Source organism: Nyctereutes procyonoides, unplaced genomic scaffold (assembly GCF_905146905.1).
Source record: "Nyctereutes procyonoides isolate TBG_1078 unplaced genomic scaffold, NYPRO_anot_genome, whole genome shotgun sequence".
Lineage (NCBI taxonomy): Eukaryota > Metazoa > Chordata > Mammalia > Carnivora > Canidae > Nyctereutes > Nyctereutes procyonoides.
Genome location: NW_026575134.1, coordinates 13,040,887 through 13,053,819, shown reverse-complemented (window position 1 = coordinate 13,053,819; position 12,933 = coordinate 13,040,887). Strand labels below are relative to the sequence as shown.

Sequence of the window (12,933 nt, the reverse complement as noted above, 5' to 3'; positions counted from 1 at the left end):
CCCTTATCAGATATATTATTTGCAAACATCCTCTCTCATTCAGACCTTTTTAAAACTCAAAGAAGCCCTATTTAAGATAAACAGATATTAAAATGCAAGTTTTAAATAGAAAATCCAATCAAAGCCTAAAACATTAAGTTTTGAATGGAGAATCAGACTTTAAAAAACAACAACAAAACCACCTGCGGTTATCCCCTTCTGCAAACTATATATCCATATAATTAGGACAGAATAACTGCTTGCCTATAACTGGCTATGATCAGTAGAAGGTTTCTTAGTTGTTTTTCCATAATATCAGCAACACAAAGTTACGGAATCCACCAACTGGGTATGCATTCTATCCCACAACCATCCTTTTTAGCAGGAATATAAAGCATACATATTCTTCTCCAAACTAACTAGTTCATTTTGAATCCACTTACAATATGAAGATGACCAACTTTATTATTACCCCACAGAAAAAAATAAAGGTCACCCAAAAAATCCTTCCAACTTCTTACCTTCCACTCCCCCTAAATATTTCTAGTTTCCAGCCTTCTTCACAGGAACCAAGTACCATTCCATAAAACACACATAACAGTCTGAGAATAACAGTAATAATACTACCATCAATAATAGAATTACTGAAAACAGCTCATGGGATTTTGGGGGGTAGTTCTCCCTGTCCTTTCTATATATCCCAAGAAGGTAGCCAAATGAGTAAAGTAAAAAGTCAAATGTGAGTGCCTCTCTGTATGGTTTTGCCACCAACTGGACAAACATTTGCATTAAGATTTTCCATTTTACTTTTGATATTTAGTAATTTCTTTTTTCATTTTCATTCCATTTTATAACTATATAAAATATTTACATGACTTCGAAGTTAAATCTACACAACAAAGTACGTTCAAAGAAGTCTAGCTTCTATCCCTGGTCTCTCCAATATATTCTTCACACACAACCCTTCTTCCACTCTTGGTAGTCATTTTTCTGGACTTTATGGTTTATTCTTCCATTTCTTAAAAATATAAGCCAAAATGTGTATTTATACCACCCCATATCTTGGGTAAACAAGAGCACACTACACATATATTTCTCCACATTTTAAACAATATATCTTAGAGATCATTCCATAGTAGCATATATATATTCCTCATTCAGGTTTTTGTTTTGTTTTTGGCCTCTTTTTCTCATTATTTGAAATAGCTGCATGGCATTACATCCTATGTATGCACCAATTTGTTTAATCACCTAAGTGATGAAGATTTGGGCTACTTCCAGTTTTTTTTATTCCAAATAATGATCCAATGAATAGTCCTGTGAATACGCCTTTCCACAGTTTTGCTGGTGCATCTGTAGAATGGATCCTTAGGAGAATTGCTGAGTAAGAAAGCAAATGCTTACATGATTTTGTTAAGATACTCATGAACTCCCCTCTATAAGGTCTGTATTTGAATTCACAATGTATAAGGACATTTCTCCACAAGATTATTAACAGAGTGTGTTTTTAAACTTTTTTGATTTTATCCCTATTTGATACATGAGAAATGGTGTCTCTATGCACGTTTATTTTGCATTTCTTGAGTCATGGAGGACACTGAGCATCTTTTCCAAATAAAAGGTGTGTATGTGTGTGTGTGTGTGTGTGTGTATATATATATATTTTAGGGTTGTTAGCCTTTTTCTTTACATCTTTTTATATTTGGGATGTTAGCATCTTTTCTTTGATGTAAGTTATATTTTTCAAGTTTTCACTTGTCCTTTTATTCTGCTTAAGGTTTTTTTCTGCCATGTACAACTTTTAATATAGTCAAATAATCAGTCTTTTCATGATTGCTTCTGGATGTTAAATCAGAGAAGTTTTCTCTATTCCTAGCTTAATTATGTTTTCTTCCAGCACTTGAATGGATTCATAGTTTACATTTGATTCTTTGATCCCTTTGGAATTTATCCTGATATTTGAGGTAAACTGGGGATTTTTTTTTCCTCTGAACTCTTCTTATTTCACTCTACTCTTCAATTCTGAGTACTTTATCCATTTCCATAACAACTGGGTCACATTTATGCATTCAACAAATCCCCATGGAGGACTTAATTAAATATCTGAATCTCATATTTGCTTTCTTCTTTTACCTCAATGAAAACTGCTCCATATTTTATCAATGATGACATAAAATGTTCACTGCAAGGATCAAATATATATAAAAGTATAATGAAAAAGGTAAAAATTATTTGATATTCTATTATCCTGTGATAATTATCCCTATGTTTTTGTGCCATCCTTTCATGTACCTGTGTATCATACATACATACTGTTGCTTTCTAAGAGTATTTTACAATAGGATCTCATTTAGCTTGTAAGTGCTTATTATTCTTTTAATAAAAGGTATTTTTCCTTTTAGTTTTTCCTCCTCAGATTTCCGAATTCCTGAAGCCTTTAAAAATTAATTTAACACATTAGGCATCCATTTCAACTGAATGTCATTTATATAATGAACACTGCGCTTTGTGACAGGAGAATATGGATCAGAGGCACACAGATAAGCTTTTCCTAGAGCCTGGTAAAAGATACAGACAAGCAAGGAGGTGAGCCATTATGATACAGTGGGATAATTACATTGGGGACATAGAAGAGCTTTAGGGGAGCAGACAGAGGATGTCATACCCATATCTGAGCATGTGTATGGGGAGGGAGACATCAAAAGAACACTTCATTTCTCAACTGAGAATGGGAAGACTAATGTGAGTAATCCAGATTAGGGGGAGGATAGAGACATGTGTTTCAGGTACTTGTAAATACTGAGAAGAGAGAGGGTGATTCATTCACAAACTAAGACTCCACTACAGAGATAAAAAATTAGAAAGGAAAAAAAAATGAGTGCTGATAAGAAGGGACCAGAAAAGTCACATTGGGAATGTATCTTGGGAATAATAGCAGAGGGTGGGGGTGGGGGTGGAGAAGAATGGAGACAGATCAGGGCTCCCACTGTAACAATTAAAGAAGCCATATATATTTTTATAAATTCAAGCTTGGACCAAGCAGAGGTTCTCCTATGCTGGAGAAGAAACTAGCAGAGCTTTTAGTGGTTCATGGGACAGAAGTAAGATTTTTGAAGCTTAAGGACTCTCAACCCTAGTGTCCCATGGAAGATTTACTTTGTTATGGATTTGTAAGGGAAGCTGGGGAACTAGGTCTAAAACTTCAAAGGGCAGAGGTAAACTATCCTTCATACTGTGGAAACATATCATAGGAAACAAAGGCCAGCTATGGGGGAGAGATCATGCCACAAACACAAGCAAGTCTTCCTTCCTATGAAGACGTTCACCAGATTCTGCAGTTTCATGAAGCGGAAAGCTGAAGAGCCTTGTCTGAAAACCACTGAATGGCAGATTAAAAACAATTATTTAGGGACGCCTGGGTGGCTCAGTGGTTAAGGGTCTGCCTTTGGCTCAGGTCATGATCCTGGAGTCCCAGGATCAAGTCCCGCATCAGGCTCCCTGCATGGAGCCTGCTTCTCCCTCTGCCTGTGTCTCTGCCTCTCTCTGTGTGTGTCTCTCATGAATAAATAAATAAAATCTTTAAAAAAAAATCGATTATTTCAGGGATGAAGAGACAAGGACCCTCCAGCCTCTCAATTAAAAGCCTGGGAGAAGCATGCCCAAGGAAAAGGAAAAATTAGAGATAGACTGAGTCTTATTAAAACTGCAACTACCTTAATCCATCCTAATCCCAGAATGAAGTGAAATGATCAACCTACATATGTACAACTAGATTGCCAAAGGGGGATAAAAGAAACCAGTTAAATCAGATTATGTAACAAAATCTTATAAATCAGTAAGATAGTTCCATAGAATGAACAGAAACTTTGAAAAAGAACATTATCTAAATAGTCTATAAATATATGGAAAAAGTGAGTATCATTAATCACTAGGGGAATACAATTAAGACTACAATGTGATTTGACTAAATGTCCACCAGAATAGTTAAAGGGAAAAAAAACACAAGCAATACCAAGTGTTGACAAGGATATAGGAAAAAGCAGACTGCCTCAAAGAGTTTAAATTGGTGCAACATTTGAAAACTCTTCAGCAGTAACTATTCAAACTGACCATATGTAAATTCTATTACATACTAGTTTCCATAGCTGCTGTGACAAATTACCATTAATTTGGTGGTTTAAAACAATATAAATGTATTATCTTGCAGATCCAGAGGTCTGAAGTACAAAACTGATCTAAGCCAAAATCAAGTTATCAACAGGCTATGTTCTTTCTGATGGTCCTAAAGGAGTTTTTCCTTGACTTCTCCACCTGCCTAAACCACTTGGCTTGTGGGCCCCTTCCAGCAGTTGTATTACAAGCTCTAACTTCTGTTTCAATAGTTACATCTCCTCTTCTGACTCTTCTGTTCCTCATACCCTTCTAAAGGCCTCTGTGATTGTACTGGGCCCACCCAGATGATCCAGGACAATCTTTCCATCTCAGAGCCACAAATCACATCTGCAAAATCCTTTCTGCCACCTAAGGTAACACATGCAAATCTCTATTAGGCATGTAATTCTGTCTACTACAAGTACCTATTTTCCATTCCCAGGTTTTTTCCCAGTAAAAATGGACAGATTTCTCATAAGAGCATTACTTAATATAGCTCAAAATATGAAATAACCCAAATGCCCATCAATAATATGGTGGATAAATATATTATGGTATATTCACAAAATGGAACATTTTACAACACTGATAATAACCTACAAATGCATGCAACAATATAGAGGATTCTTAGAAATACGTTGAGTGAGAGGTATCAGGCAGCAAACATAAGACTTACAATATGGAAAATTTTATCTGCATAAAATAAAAATTTAAAAAGAATCTATGTCATTAGAAATGAGTGAATACTCTTGTCATAACGGAGAGTGCCTGGCAAAAACTAGGAGACCTGAGGGGAGCTTCTGGGTCAAGTAATACTTTGTTTCTTGATCTTTTTTTTTTTTAAGATTTTATTTATTTATTCATGAGAGACAGAGAGAAAGAGAGAGAGGTAAAGACACAGGCAGAAGGAGAAGCAGGCTCCACGCAGGGAGCCCGACGCGGGACTCGATCCTGGGACCCCAGAATTACACCCTGGGCCAAAGGTAAGCCCCAGGGTGAGGGCCCCAGGGCTGAGGCACCCAGGGATCCTGTTTCTCGATCTTAATGCTGTTCTTCATTTTGGCTACATAGCTATATTAAGGTTTGAAAAATTTATTTAGGTGTATAGTTATGATACTCAACCTTTTTTCTTTATGAGTCTGATACTATAATAAATGACTTTTTAAGAGTAATGCGGGGGTGCCCAGGTGGCTCAGTCAATTAAGTGTCTGACTCTTGATTTCAGCTCAGGCTATGATCTCAGGGTTAAGGGAGCCCTGTGTCGGGTTCCTTGCTCAGCATGGTGTCTGCTTGTCCCTCTCCCTCTGCTCCCCGTCCACCACCTGCTCACACACTTTATCTCTAACATAGATAAATAAATACAATCTTTAAAAAAAAAAAAAAAGAGGGATCCCTGGGTGGCGCAGCGGTTTGGCGCCTGCCTTTGGCCCAGGGCGCGATCCTGGAGACCCGGGATCGAATCCCACATCAGGCTCCTGGTGCATGGAGCCTGCTTCTCCCTCTGCCTGTGTCTCTGCCTCTCTCTCTCTCTCTCTGTGTGTGCCTATCATAAATAAATAAAATAAATAAATAAATAAAAAATTAAAAAAAAGAGTAATGGAAAATCAATGAAAATTTTTTAATCTTTTAAGGTTTATTTTTTCAGTTTTATTGAGATATAATTGATTTGTAACATTTACTAGTTCAAAGTGTAAAATATAATGACTCTGTATATGTATGTATTTAATATATATATATATTATACCAATAAAAGTAACAGACATAAAGCTTAGAAGTCATTTTGGAAATAACTATCACCCAAAGATAATTAAGGCAGCAGATATCCTATAGAAGCTTTTTTGAATTTTCAAGGTGACAGGTTCAATCAAGCTCCTTGCCTTTTTAATAAAGTACACTCATTGTCTAGGATTATATTTTATCAAATCTAGTATAACTTCTTTTTACTAAGCTTGAACATTTATAATCAGAAAGAACATGTTCCTAACTAGGAAAATTTCCCTTTAGATATTTTCTGCCAAAATATTCCTTACTAAGGCAATCTGTTACGTTGTGCATAATCTTCAACTCTGCAGATGGTTGTATTCCTTAATATTGCCTGTCTATAATTTTAAGAAGTACTATGGTACACTTCAGGGACTGTATGTACTATATAAATGGAAGGTTCTTTACAAACAACTTACTTTGGAGTTCTCCCAGAGGAAGTTATTAAGGTAATAATGCTATCAGAAGCAACAAACTACTCTGAATGTGAAATACTGATGGAATCTTTTGCCTAAAAATATTATATTTCCTCTCAGTGGCTTCTTTAACTACACAAGCTAGATAGATAGGTCCCATAATTTAAGAACTGAAAAATATTTGGATCTGATCATTAAAAGGCAGGTCACTGCTTACTTTGATGAGAACAATTGCAATAGAATAGTAAAAGATGGCCAGAGTACACCTAGTTGAGAAATCAACAGTATGAAAATGAAGGCAAAACAAAACAAAACAAAACAAAACAAAAACCACCAACTACTCTTTTGAGAGGTTTGGATAAAAAGAGCAGAGATCAAATAGTAACTAAAGAGGAACTCTCTAGTTTTAGTTTTTACTAGATTAGAGCAACCTGGAGGGGTTTCCTATCTGAGGGGAAGAAATCAACAGAAAAGGAGAAACACAAGATAGAACAGAGACTTATGAATGGTGTTGCTGTGAGCAAAGGGTACACAAAGCAGGCAGTCACTGACGGTGAATGGGCGGCTCTGGAGAATAAGACTGTTACCTCACACTCAGACCCACGGGAGAAAAGAAGGCTTTCATTCAGAGGGAAGGGACAGGATATTGAAAGAGTTTCCTAATGACCTTAATTATCTTGATGACCCAGGAGACAAGGCTGGTCACCGAGAATGAGCAGAATGGGAAAAAGAAGAGCATGTAAAGAACGCCAAAGGCTTATAATGGTTAAGGATGATAATGCAGCACATGACCAAAGAGAAGTTGAATGACAGTAACTGTCACACATACACATACTGTTTAGTATTTTGAAATGTAGTTTTAATCATTACTCTTAATACTAGCTGAGATACTTCTGCTTGGTCAAGGTGGAGTAGCAGAGACCAAATTAACCTCCTATCTGAAACAACCAAAAAACCCAAACCAAACCAAACCAAACCAAACCAAACCAAACCAAACCAAAACAAAAAAAACACCAAACTCACAACAGACAAAATATATAAAATAATGGTTTTTGAAACACCACACATTAAAAGATGTGTAATAAAAGACAGTGATCTCTTGAGGCATAGGAAATAAATGAGGTAAACCCTACAACCATCCCAGTGCCACTGGGGACTTACTAACAAGTCACAACAACTCAGTCTTCTAGCCCTACTCACAGGTGCTGCTTTCTACCAGAAGCTAAGGCAGGATGCCAAAGCCACAAGCTCCAAACAAGCCCCCAGGATCCAATATAGAGTGGTCTGATCCAGTTTAGACGCTGTGCTAACCATCCAGATGACCTCATCTATCTATAATAAGAAAAAACACACCTAACAGCCCATGACAGATCCGACCGTGCCCATTTAGGGGAAAAAAAGAGATTATGCCCTTGTTTGGAAGCCTCCTCCCTCATTCGGGAAAAATTCCTCTGTCAATTTGCTTGCCAGCCCCTAATTACCCTAACCCCATAAAACCTACTTGGAGAGAAGGTACCCTTACAACATGAACTCCTCTTCTCCATTCTATGGCCACTGAATAAATTATGTGCTTGCCATCAGTTACTGCTTTGTTAGTTGGCTATTTGGCAAAAGGTATTGAGTAGGGAAAGAACCTCCCACTTTGGTAACATCAGCTTATTTCCTACCAGGGGCTTCTAGCCTACGGCACTGGCAAGAGTAAAAGACTCCTCTACACCTTCTGTCCTCAAGACCAAGAAAACTGAAGCAGCTAGAGTTCATAGGACAGAACACCAGAGAGAAGAGAACTGCACATAAAGGATTAACCAGAGATCTGCAAATGGTCCACCTTGCATACTCAGCAAAACACTACTCATCCTATGTGTGTGAAAAAAGTTCCAGGGTATGGGGGAAGAACCTATGCAGGATTAGTTAGAATATCCGTTACTCACGCAAGACTGTGAAGACTGCCTGTTCCTGAAAGCCAGGTTGGAAGACCTTATAATTCAGAGAATCTGGTAGAGTACTAAGGAATGTATTGCCTCAGTAGTGGAAAATAATTAGCTCAAGACTAAACACTACTCAGGCTAATCTTAAAAGACTCAAAAAAAACCCAAGTTGTTTCTAAGTAATTTGACAGTATCTAACAAGAATATTTACAGGAGATAAAAGTGTCCAGTACCAGACATTGTAAAAATTTGTCTTATAACCCCCCAAAATTATTAGACATGAAGAAAAGTCAGAAAAAAACTATCCATAAGAAAATTCAATCAGATCCAGAATTGACAGACATGACTGAATTAGTAGACAAAAACATTGCCTTTATAGCTGCACCTCCACTCAATATCTGTGTGATTTATTAGCATGAAGTTTACCTTATACAATTTCTACTAAAAATGTGCCAAATCAACTGGTAACAAACAATATTGGAAGGTGAAATTGGTTAAAGGTCTGAAAGTTTTCAAGTATGCTAAAGGCTATTTTCTTTCATATATCCCTGTCATTGAGCAAGAATATTCAAAATAGAAACTAAATTTTTACTCTACAGAAAGAAAATACTGACTACAACAACTCCAAGATTTCAAAAAAAAAGGTTTTATTTATTTATTCATGAGAGACAGAGAAAGAAAGAGGCAGAGACATAGGCAGAAGGGAGAAGCAGGCTCCAAGCAGGGAGCCCAATGCAGCAGATCCCAGCACTCCAGAATCACGAAGGCAGATGCACCCAACTGCTGAGCCACCTGGGTGTCCCTCAAAAAAAGATTTTAAATGATAAAGTACATTTAAAAGAAAATATTTATTTGTTTATTCATTTATTTTTAAAGAGAGAGAGAGAGAGATAGAATGTGTGTGGGGGGGAAGGGACAGAGGGAGAGAGACTACTCAAGTTGACTCCCCCCTGGGCAGGAAGCTCCATGCGGGGCTTGATCTCACAACTCTGAGATCATGATCTAAGACAAAAATCAAGACTTGAATAGACGCTTAACTGGCTGAGCCATCGAGGTGCCCCAAGTACACTTTTAAAAAATGCTTAAAAACAGATACTTTGCAACAGCCATAAATGAGCTTTTCACATTAGTTTTCACATTAGCCTAAAAACTGAGTTTTTAATCAATTTTGTAATTATGCTTACGTATTTTGTGGGTAAATTTACATTTTTGTATTTTATTTCTAGTATATTAGTACATGCATTCCATTAAATGCAATTGACTTATGATTTAAATCATTAAATATTAAAGAAAACTTCGTGATTATTGTTTTCATGAAAACCCATTACTTTCATACATGGTGTGAAAAACTATTGAAAGTCTATATTTACATAATACTGTATCTGAATATTTGAAAAACTACCTACTAAAATCATTCATAAATTTTAAATTTATTTTTTAATTTTATTTTTTAATTTTATTTTTTATGAATTTTAAATTTCAAACACATCAATCTCAAAATGCTCATTTAGTGGGAAAACTGTTAAATACTAAATCAAAGGTATAGAAATATAGATGCTTTTTCACTATTCTTCCAACTCTTCCAGATGTTTGGAAAAATAGTAAAGTGGCATGCAGCTAAAATACTGTTTATAGATAAATTTGCAGTGTAAACAAACTACAAAAGGAAGGTTTAAGTCAATAATCTAAACTTAATCTTAATAAAATGAGCAAATCAAACCCAAAGCAAAGCAAATAAATAAACACAAAAGCAGAAATCAGTGAAACTGAAAATAAAAAAGACAAAAATCAATGAAACCCAATGTTGTTTTCTGAGAAGATAAATATAACTAATAAACCTCTACTTTTAATTATTAGGAAAAAAAGGAGAAACTAATGATATCAGGAATACAGAACATTAATCATATTCCACATACATTCAAAGGGTAATTAAGAAATCATTGCAAGACACTTTATGTCAATAAATTAGAAAACTTCAATGAACTGGATAAATTCTTTGAAAGATATAAACCACCAACGCTTACCCAAGAAGAAATAATGGAATAATCCTTTATCTAAGAAAATAGTTGAATTTGTAGTTAAAATCTTCCCACCAAGAAAATTCCAAGCCCAGATGACTTCCTTGGTAAATTCTACCAAACATTTAAAGAGGATTAATGCCAATTTTACATCAACAGCTTGAGAAAGCTGAAGAGGATGGAATACTTTTCCACTTATTCTGTGGGGTTAGCATTACCCTGATACTCATAATGGAAAAAGACATTAAGAAACTAAAGATTAATATCTTATACACACATTCAAAAAACTTTACACTTATTTATCAGTTTGAATTCAACAACATATAAATAATATATCATGACCGTGTGGGGTTTATCCAAGAATACAGGTATTAACACATTAAAATAACTAAATCTATTTGATCATCTAAATGCATGCAGAAAAGCATTGTAAGAAAATTAACAGCAATATAAAAAAAAAACTCTCAAAAAACTAGAAATGGAAGGTAACCTTCCTCAACCTGATTAATGGCATCACTGAAAAACCTGCTGTTAAAGATATTAAAGGTGGACTACATGCTTTCTAAGATTGTAAACAAGGCAGAAACTACTTCAGTTCTACACTACTGCAAGTGCTAACCAAGGGGGAAAAATGAAAGGAAGCCAGAAAAAGAAGTAAAACTGTCTTTATTTGTAAACTGTATGATTATCAACATAGAAAACATTAAGAAATCTCCAAAAACTACTACACTAATAAGTATGGGTAGCAAAGTCAAAGATAAAAGGGATATAGTACGTGAAAGTCAATTTTATTTCTATATTCTAATAATGAACACTTGTAAAATTTTTAAAATACCATTTAGAGTAGCACTGAAATATATGAAATAGTAATAAATTTAAGAAAAGATCTGCTAGACCTGCACACTAAAAACTATATAGCACTGACATGAGACCTAGATCAATAGGAAGATATATACACTCACAGATCGAAGACTCAATATTGTTGAGATGTGAATTATCACAAATTGATCTGTAGATTCATCATATAATTCTTTTTTTTTTTTAAGATTTTATTTATTTATTCATGAGAGACACAGAGAGAGGCAGAGACACAGGTAGAGGGAGAAGCAGGCTCCATGCAGGGCGCCCGACACGGAACTTGATCCCGGGTCCCCAAGATCACACCCTGAAGCCGAAGGTAGATGCTCAACCACTGAGCCACCCAGGCGTCCCTAAATACCAGTTTTCATGCACTTTTATCTCCATATCATAAGGTGTTTTGAGAAGTAATAATTTTCCCACTGTTCTAAACTATCACACTATTCTTGAACAGATGTTGGTTATGTTTTAAAATATATCTGTTCGATAGCAAAATACTGATGACCACGTGTTTTCAAATTTGAAACATTTTCCTTTTGCAAAATGAAAATAAGTTTTCCCATTAGATAACCAGTGAAAGTCTATATGGAAAAAATATTTTCATAGGTACCCTCTATGCTACAAAAGGCACTGCAAAGATTCTACCCTTTTATGATCATCATTCAGTTATTTATTCATGAGCGACACAGAGAGCGGCAGAGACACAGGCAGAGGGAGAAGCAGGCTCCATGCAGGGAGCCCAACATGGGACTCGATCCTGGGTCTCCAAGATCACGCCCTGAGCTGAACACAGAAGCTTAACCGCTGAGCCACCTAGGCGTCCCTCATCATGTAATCCTAATCAAAGTCTCAAGACATTTTTATAGGAACAAGTATCTGATTCTGAAATACATATGGAAATGCAAAGGGCCTAGAATAACCAAAATTATTTTGATAAATTAAGTAAAATAGAAGAATTTATACTTTAGTGATTGCAAATATACAGATGGAAAGAAAAATAGAAAAAACAAACTCTAGAAATAGTCTTGCACATATATAACTATATGATTTTCTACAAGAGTGCCAGGGCAGTTAATGGGGTAGGGTATAATCTCTTAGATCGATATTCAAAGAAGTAAACCTGACCCTTATATCTCACACCATATAAAAAAATTAACTTCAAATGAACATAGTAAAATTTCTGGAATAAAATGTAGGAGGAAATACTTTTGGCCTTGGGTTAGATAAAGATTTCTCAGGTCGAATAGAAAAGGAAATTATAAAAGAAAAATTGGTAAGTCTGACTCTATCAAAATTAACTTTTATTATTTGGAAAACACTGTTAAGGAAACGAAAAGGCAAACCACAAAGAAATATATTTGCAAAACACATCTGAGAAAGTAATTTTGACAAACACATGATGAAGAAGATGCAAAGATGCCTAATGAGCATGTGAAAACGAGTCATCATTAGTCTTTAGGCTAGTGGAAGTTAAAACCTCAATGAAAATTCACTATGCACTCACAAGAATAGCTAAAATTAAAACAATATCATGTATTGATAACAATGTAGAGCAACTAGAGTTACAAAAGATTGTTTTTTTTTTTTTTTACAAAAGATTGTTAATGGGAATGCAAAATGGTACATTCATCCTGGAAAACAGTTTAGCAGTTATTTACAATGTTAAACATATAATCATCAAATGATCAGGCAATTCCACTGATATATTTAACCAAGAAAGAACACATATATCTACAAATGACTTTTTTTAAAAATTTATTTATTTATGATAGAGAGAGAGAGAGGGAGAGAGAGAGAGAGAGGCAGAGACACAGGCAGAGG

At 35.4% G+C, this 12,933-nt stretch overlaps 1 protein-coding gene across 1 annotated transcript in view; it reads right to left on the bottom strand.

Moving 5' to 3' along the window:
- COG5 (component of oligomeric golgi complex 5) overlaps positions 1-12,933 on the bottom strand; it is a 282,416-nt gene that overhangs the window by 71,273 nt on the left and 198,210 nt on the right. The gene's annotated exons all lie outside the window — the stretch shown is intronic.